Below are 8,939 nucleotides of genomic sequence, written 5' to 3'. Positions count from 1 at the left end.
AGATGAGGATGGCTAGCAGTCGTACTGTACCATCTTCTGCCAAGCAGCCATGAGATGTGGATGGCATGCAGTCCTTCTGCACCATCTGCTGCCAGCCAAAGATGTAAAAGATAGATGGAGTGGATCAAAACAAGAAATAGACCAGATTTGTTCTGTATTCATTTGCTTCCCTCCCTCCCCCATCTAGGGGACTCATTCTTCTAGGTCACACTGCAGTCACTCACAGAGAAGGTGCAGCAAGGTAAATCTAGCCATGTATCAATCAGAGGCCAGGCTAACCTTCTTGTTCCAATAAGAACAATAACTTAGGTGCACCATTTCTTATTGGAACCCTCCGTGAAGTCCTGCCTGAAATACTCCTTGATGTAAAGACACCCCCTTTGTTGATTTTAGCTCCCTGAAGCCAACCCTGTAAGCCATGTCCTCAGTCGCCCCTCCCTGCGTCAGAGCAACGGCAAACAATCGTGCATCTGAGAGTGCTGTCCAGAGCAGTCACAATGGAGCACTCTGATGGGGCTAAAACATTGTCGCGGGTGGTTCTGGGTACATATCATCAGGCCCCCGTTCCCTCCCTCCCTCCGTGAAAGCAAGGACAGTCAATCGTTTCGCACCTTTTTTCCTGAGTTACCTGTGCAGACGCCATACCATGGCAAGCATGGAGCCTGCTCAGGTAACCGTCACCCTATGTCTCCTGGGTGCTGGCAGACGTGGTACGGCTTTGCTACACAGTAGCAGCAACCCATTGCCTTCTGGCAGCAGACGGTGCAGTATGACTGGTAGTCGTCCTCGTCGTGTCCGAGGTGCTCCTGGCCACGTCGGCTGGGAGCGCCTGGGCAGACATGGGCGCAGGGACTAAATTTGGAGTGACTTGACCAGGTCATTCTCTTTAGTCCTGCAGTCAGTCCTATTGAACCGTCTTATGGTGAGCAGGCAGGCGATACGGATTGCTAGCAGTCGTACTGTACCATCTTCTGCCGGGCAGGCAAGCGATGAGGATTGATAGCAGTCGTATTGTACCATCTTCTGCCAGGCAGGCAAGAGATGAGGATGGCTAGCAGTCGTACTGTACCATCTTCTGCCGAGCAGCCATGAGCTGTGGATGGCATGCAGTCCTTCTGCACCGTCTGCTGCCAGCCAAAGATGTAAAAGATAGATGGAGTGGATCAAAACAAGAAATAGACCAGATTTGTTTTGTACTCATTTGCCTCCTCCCCTGTCTAGGGGACTCATTCCTCTAGGTCACACTGCAGTCACTCACAGAGAAGGTGCAGTGAGGTAAATCTAGCCATGTATCAATCAGAGGCCAGGCTAACCTCCTTGTTCCAATAAGAACAATAACTTAGGTGCACCATTTCTTATTGGAACCCTCCGTGAAGTCCTGCCTGAAATACTCCTTGATGTAAAGACACCCCCTTTGTTGATTTTAGCTCCCTGAAGCCAACCCTGTAAGCCGTGTCATCAGTCGCCCCTCCCTCCGTCAGAGCAACGGCAGACAATCATTCCACGCCTTTTTTCTGTGCGGACGCCATACCAAGGCAAGCATGGAAGCCACTCAGCTCACTTTGGCAATTAGGAGCACATTAAACACCACACGCGTTATCCAGCAGTATATGCAGCACCAGAACCTGGCAAAGCGATACCGGGGGAGGAGGCGACGTCAGCGCAGTCACGTGAGTGATCAGGACATGGACACAGATTTCTCTGAAAGCATGGGCCCTGCCAATGCATGCATCATGGTGCTAATGGGGCAGGTTCATGCTGTGGAACGCCGATTCTGGGCTCGGGAAACAAGCACAGACTGGTGGGACCGCATAGTGTTGCAGGTCTGGGACGATTCCCCGTGGCTGCGAAACTTTCGCATGCGTAAGGGCACTTTCATGGAACTTTGTGACTTGCTTTCCCCTGCCCTGAGGCGCATGAATACCAAGATGAGAGCAGCCCTCACAGTTGAGAAGCGAGTGGCGATAGCCCTGTGGAAGCTTGCAACGCCAGACAGCTACCGGTCAGTTGGGAATCAATTTGGAGTGGGCAAATCTACTGTGGGGGCTGCTATGATGCAAGTAGCCCACGCAATCAAAGATCTGCTGATATCAAGGGTAGTGACCCCGGGAAATGTGCAGGTCATAGTGGATGGCTTTGCTGCAATGGGATTCCCTAACTGTGGTGGGGCCATAGACGGAACCCATATCCCTATCTTGGCACCGGAGCACCAAGCCGCCGAGTACATAAACTGCAAGGGGTACTTTTCAATAGTGCTGCAAGCTCTGGTGGATCACAAGGGATGTTTCACCAACATCAATGTGGGATGGCCGGGAAAGGTACATGACGCTCGCATCTTTAGGAACTCTGGTCTGTTTCAAAAGCTACAGGAAGGGACTTTATTCCCAGACCAGAAAATAACTGTTGGGGATGTTGAAATGCCTATATGTATCCTTGGGGACCCAGCCTACCCCTAAATGCCATGGCTCATGAAGCCGTACACAGGCAGCCTGGACAGTAGTCAGGAGCTGTTCAACTACAGGCTGAGCAAGTGCAGAATGGTGGTAGAATGTGCATTTGGACGTTTAAAGGCGCGCTGGCGCAGTTTACTGACTCGCTTAGACCTCAGCGAAACCAATATTCCCACTGTTATTATTGCTTGCTGTGTACTCCACAATATCTGTGAGAGTAAGGGGGAGACGTTTATGGCGGGGTGGGAGGTTGAGGCAAATCGCCTGGCTGCTGGTTACGCGCAGCCAGATACCAGGGCGGTTAGAAGAGCACAGGAGGGTGCGGTACGCATCAGAGAAGCTTTGAAAACCAGTTTCATGACTGGCCAGGCTTCGGTGTGAAAGTTCTGTTTGTTTCTCCTTGATGAAACCTTAACTTTGCAGTGCTCTTTTTGCTTTCACTTAATAGAATAAAGATTGTTTGTTTGAAAGCAATTCTTTTATTGAAAGACAATAACCAAAGGAGAGAGTCAAATGAAAAAAATCATCAGCAGGGAGGATGATGGGGGAAGGGAAGGTATCAAGAGGAGGAGGGGTCCCGGGATGGCTACAGATCTGTGTATGTCCAAGGATCATACCCAAACTTCTCCTTTGGAGTACGATGCAGTGGGTGCTGGACTTCAGCAGGGCCAAACTGCAGAGGGATCGGTGTTGAGTGCAGTGGGTAGAGAGAGTCCACACTGCTGGCTGGGAGGAGGGAGGAGTGGAATGCTGTGGGTAGAGAGTGGAGCCAGGAGGTTGATAAGAGTGTGTTGGTGGGGTTGGGAGGTGCATGGGAAAGAGTTTTGCGACAGTGCTGCAGGGGAGAGCAGGCACGGAGCTGCTCGGTTTGAAGAGCTAGTATCTCCTGGAGCGTGTCCGCTCGGCGCTCCATAACTGTTAAGAGCCACTCCATGGCTTCTTTCTGGTGTGCCACATTCTCCTTTCAGTCCCTCTTCTCACTGTCTCGCCACTCCTTCAATTCTTTTTTCTTGGAGGTGTAGTGCATCATAACCTCATGCATAAAGTCCTCCTTAGTTCTTCTTGGATGCTTTCTAATTCTGTGCAGCCATTCTGCCACCGATAACAAAGAAGGAGTCTGTGCTCCCAAGGTCATCTCTGTGACGTTTAAATGCAACATTTTACAGAAGCAGTATTGTTTGCAACATAGACAACACTGTTTCAGTGCTTTAACACACAGTCAGTGCTCACACACCTGTCGCTAACTGGCTGAACCCAGGCAAGCACACATGAGCCACAAGACCCCAAAAATGGTGAGTAGCCGCAGGGGCAGGGTAAATCACTGTTCCAAGACCCTGCTGTACACTGGGCATGTGGCTCTTGGGCACTTGAAGAGAGTCAGCACTGTAGGGTGGGCCTGATAATCATTCCTGTCCCCACAGGAGGTGATCATTATCAAAGATATCTCGCTGCTGAGGGTGAGCAGGGAATCAAGGGAGAGTTTTCTCCAAGCCTGAAGCTTCTGTCCTGGTGCCTATGCGGCTAGCCTGTGTGCAACAATGATCCCCTCACCCATCACGGTAAAGTGGCGTGGAAAAGTTACTGTTAATGGGTCAAGAAACAAAACAGCTCTGCCGAGCAACCTGCGGCAGTGGATTGCCCAGTATCTCCACGAGTTTCCTGAAGATCTGTGAGGGAGATTACCGTGAAGTGAGGGAGTGTATCAACAGCCTGTTCTGCCACTCAGGCTAGGCATGAGGTAGTAGACAAGTCTGCTTTCTGCATCCCTCCTGTCCCCAACAACTCACTTCAGCAATTCCCAAAATCAGAGGCCTCCTCTCCTGATTGCACTTTGCCAAGCTCCAACTGCTGTGACTGGCTAGGCTCCTCCGGAGTAGAAAAGAGCTCCTGACTGCATACATCTCTGGCCTCTGAGTCATCCTCTGCCTCTGGGTCCTCCTCCCGCTCTTCGTCCAGGATTGCCTCCTCCTGGCTCGGTCCACTCTTGACTGGCACGCAAGCCAATGAAGTATCCACAGGGTCCTTCGTAGTGGAGGTGGAGTCGCCACTGAGTATCGCATCCAGCTCTTTGTAGAACCAGCAGCTCATGGACACAGCACAGGAATGGTGATTTGCCTCCCATGCCTTGTGGTAGGCTTTCCGCAGCTCCTTCACTTTGACCCTGCAGTGCAATGTGTCCCGGTCATGGCCCCTTTCTATCATGCATCTAGAAATCTGTCCATAGGTATAATTCCAACGGCTGGAGCGCAGCTGGGACTGCACTGCCTCCTCTTCCCAAATGCTGATGAGGTCCAGCAGCTCGGCATTGCTCCAAGTGGGGGATCGCCTGGTGTGTGGAGCAGGCATGGCGACCTGGAAAGATGCGCTGAGACCACTGCATGCATCACCGAGCAAACAGGAAGGGGACTTTCAAATCTGCAAAGGAATATACAGTGTGGGGCTGAGGGTTGGTCACCTGAGGACAGGGCAGTAGAGTTCAAACCGATGACCGGAGGGGTGAGAACAGACGTTGCAGGACACCTCCCGGAGGCCAGTCGCAGCGCTGTAATCACCACGCTGTCTACACTGGCAAAGCAGCACTGTAGCCCCGGAGCAGAAAGCTCTTCGCTTCTCGTCAGGGTGGTTTTTTTACAGTGCTGCATCTGCGCACTAAGTGGCTTGGCAGTGTGTACACCTCGGGAGTTACAGCGCTCAAAGCTGCTTTACTGCGCACAAACTTGCCAGTGTAGGCGGGGCCTTAGACCTGTGCTGCACCAGAAGCAACAACAGCGCAAATTACAGTCAGCAAGTGTGAATCATTAGAAAGTAAAACTACTCAAAAGGTGTAGGTGGCCATCGGTGGTCCAGAAAGCACCTGGAATGCTTCCCTAATTGGGCCTCTGGTGATCGCTCATGTAAAGAAATCCCAGGCATAATGCCAGCATAGCAGCTCTGCACCACCTACTCCCCCACTCCCAGGGAATGTTAGGGCTGGGAGGAGATGTGGCTAGAGTAATCTGTGCTGCAAAGATCCTGGGCTGGCAAAGCAGCCCCAAAGGGGCCAAACCAGCACCAGGTTGTCTTCAGGACCAGGGTAGCAGAGAGTCATCTATGATCTTATGCTGACCATCGCTCATATGTAGGACCCTACCAAATTCACGGCCATGAAAAATAAATCACAGACTGTGAAATCTGGTCTTTTGTGTGCTTTTACCCTATATTATACAGATTTCACAAGGGAGAACAGCATTTCTCAAATTGGGGGTCCTGACCCCAAAGGGAGTTGTAAGGGGGTTGCAAATTTATTTTAGGGAGGTCATGGTATTGCCACCCTTACTTCTGTGCTTCCTGCAGAGCTGGGCAGCTGTAGAGTGGCAGCTGTTGGCCAGGCACCCAGCTCTGAAGGCGGCGCCCTGCCAGCAGCAGTGCAGAAGTAAGGGTGGCAATACCATACCAGGCCATCCTTACTTCTGCTCTGCTGCTGCTGGGGCTCTGCCTGCAGAGCTGGGATCCCAGCCAGTAGCCGCCACTCTCCAGTTGCCCAGCTCTGAAGGCAGCGCTGCTGCCAGCAGTAGCGCTGAAGTAAGGGTAGCAGAACCTCACCCCCCTCCAATAACTTTGAGACCCCCCTCCACAATTCCTTTTTGGGTCAGGACCCCTACAATTACAACACGGTGAAATTTTAGATTTAAAAAGCTGAAATCATGAAATTTATCATTTTTAAAATCCTGTGACTGTGAAATTGACCAAAATGGACCATGAATTTGGTAGGGCCCAACTCATATGTCCTGAGAGTCTAGCTCATACAGAGAATAGCTAAGCAAGCCTACCAAATCTTAGGCAATGAGGTGGATTTGTAGTTGGGCATTATTCTGACAGGAGTTTCATTAATATCATTATCCACTTGAGATCCTGGTCATCTTAGATTTTGTTCACTTAAAGCCCACTAAGTATTTTGTACAAAAATGTGTAATAGTATTCCACTATCATTAGAAAATAACACAGGGTATGTAAATGCTGACCCATCACTGACATTTATAGGCACTGCTTCACCTCCATGGCTGTTGAGGTTCTCGTCTATGCCTTCATCTCCTTGATCCTGGACTATTTCTATTCCCAATGGCTTCTCCTAGACTCCCCTAGCAGCTCTAGACTGTTTATCACACAAAAGAGTCTGATCACATCACTCTGCTACTCAAACAACTCTGCTTGGTATTGGTAAATATATACAAGGTGTAAGTCATTTACAGATGCTCCCCAGGTTACGCAAGACCCAACTTACACAAATCCGCACTTACAGAAAAAGTTCCGTAAGCTAGAAATAGGAGGGATTTTTTGTTTGTTTTGTTTTTTGGCGTAACGGTTGGGTTTACGTTTCCGACTTACGCAAAATTCGAGTTATGCAAGACGTTCCGGAACGGAACGATTGCATAAGTCGGAGAGCGTCTATACCTTTTTGTACTTTACAGTAAGAAAAGGAGTACTTGTGGCACCTTAGAGACTAACCAATTTATTTGAGCATAAGCTTTCGTGAGCTACAGCTCACTGTAGCTCATGAAAGCTTATGCTCAAATAAATTGGTTAGTCTCTAAGGTGCCACAAGTACTCCTTTTCTTTTTGCGAATACAGACTAACACGGCTGTTACTCTGAAACCTGTACTTTACATTGTGTTTCTTTATAAAAAATCAGTAAAAAGAATGATAAAAACCCTACAACTCTACTGGCTCCCCATTCATTTCAGGACCCAGTTGAAAACAGACCTTGTTTTCAAAGCCCTCCACAGATTGATATAAGCCCGTTTTATGGACTTCCTCCACTCCGGTGTCTCTTGCCCTCCATACAATGTCACCATTGTGGGTGTGAGAGCCTTTTCCTCTGCAGCTCTTGCCATCTTGAATAACCTGCCTCATTAAATCTCTCTCATTTCAAATCTTATCTGCAAACATCTCATCTCTTCATATTTTTCACCTGCTCCCCCACCATTAACTTTGTAATTATGTCATTTAACTCCATAAAGCTTTTTGGGGATTCAGTTTGTATAAAGACACTATAAAAAACAATATTGTATAGTGCTGCACTTCGTTTTCCGGAAAAATAATTTTACTTTTTTTCTTACCCTTGCACTGATTCAGTATAGCTTCATAAGAGCAAAACAAACTCATCAACCAAATTGCCAGCAAAACTCTAATTTCAGACTGTTAGTTGTAGGTAATGCTTGGTGCTGATGTACTTGCAAAGTAAGAAAAAATACAGGCTGATTGGTTTCAGTTTACAGTTTTGGCAGTTTAAAAACAATTCACTTGGAAAATTGATCAAATATGCTTTGGAATTAGAACTGGAGAATAAATAAGGACCAAAAAGCCACTTCCACTAAGTCACTTTTCTGATCAAATTTCCACTTTAAAATTTGAACTTCATGCAGTCAATGCTTCAGCCTCAAGTGTCTCATGTTAATTGCCTGGTATTTTCATTACTGGCCATGATGGCAGCAAATGCTCTTCCACAGATACTGGTATTGTAATTTATCTGCAAAAATAAATCACACATTATAGCATTTCCCCCTCCCCCCGAGTTAATTGAATCACTTCTTTAAATGTCTTCAAGCCTGATGATTTGAGAGAGGTTTATTGTTTGAAATATTTTAAGAATTATACTTCTGGAGTCGCATGCAAAATGATCTCATTACTTACTCCAGATAAAAGTACAATCCTAATACTCTCCTAAATAAGATTACTATGGGGCACCTGTTTGAAGTAATTCCTGTAAAATAGCATCCAAACTTACTACAGGGATTTTAAAGAGAAATATTAATTCACTATAAAAAGATTCTACATTCCAAAAAGGATCCACTGTCTGCCTATTACATATCTGTAGTCGTAATTGCTTAATGAGGATTTTTGGATCTGTCGTAAGTTCTACAAATGCTACTAAAACCATACTTATATTTTGATTTATCTTTTACACTAATGGTTTCAATATAGAATCCAAAATAGATGGTGATGTCAATCATCAGCAATGATTCCTGATCACTGGAAGTCCAGAAACTACCAGTGACGAAAACTTTGATATACTATTTACTGCAAATGAGACCAATGGATCAGCTTTCAAACCTGTGATAGTGTCCATTTCATGCTGGACAGATCTATTCCTCGCTGCTGCAGTTCATCTGATCCTAAGCCTAAAGTCAGGATTTTAGTCAAGCCACAAGTTACTTAGTTACCTATAAACCCATACCTAGGGTGCAAGCAGAAAGAGTCTGCAGGGGTTGGGCTCTGCGGTTTTGGTTTGGCCTATACTAGAAACAGGAGTCAGTTGCAAAGTTTGGTTTTATCTTTTTAAGTCTATGATTTAAACATAATGTTCTCAGCACAGATGTATGACTTGAATAGTCTGTAGGGGCCTGACGTTGCCCCCTATGGAATGTGCACGAGGAGTAGCCTCAAAATCTGAAGGTCTCCTGAGATCTGCCTGAGAGACCATCGTCATCCGGGTGGGTGTCCTCTGTCTGC

This window comes from Caretta caretta, chromosome 10, assembly GCF_965140235.1.
Source record: "Caretta caretta isolate rCarCar2 chromosome 10, rCarCar1.hap1, whole genome shotgun sequence".
In the NCBI taxonomy this organism is placed as follows: Eukaryota; Metazoa; Chordata; order Testudines; family Cheloniidae; genus Caretta; species Caretta caretta.
This window is presented reverse-complemented; position numbering follows the sequence as displayed.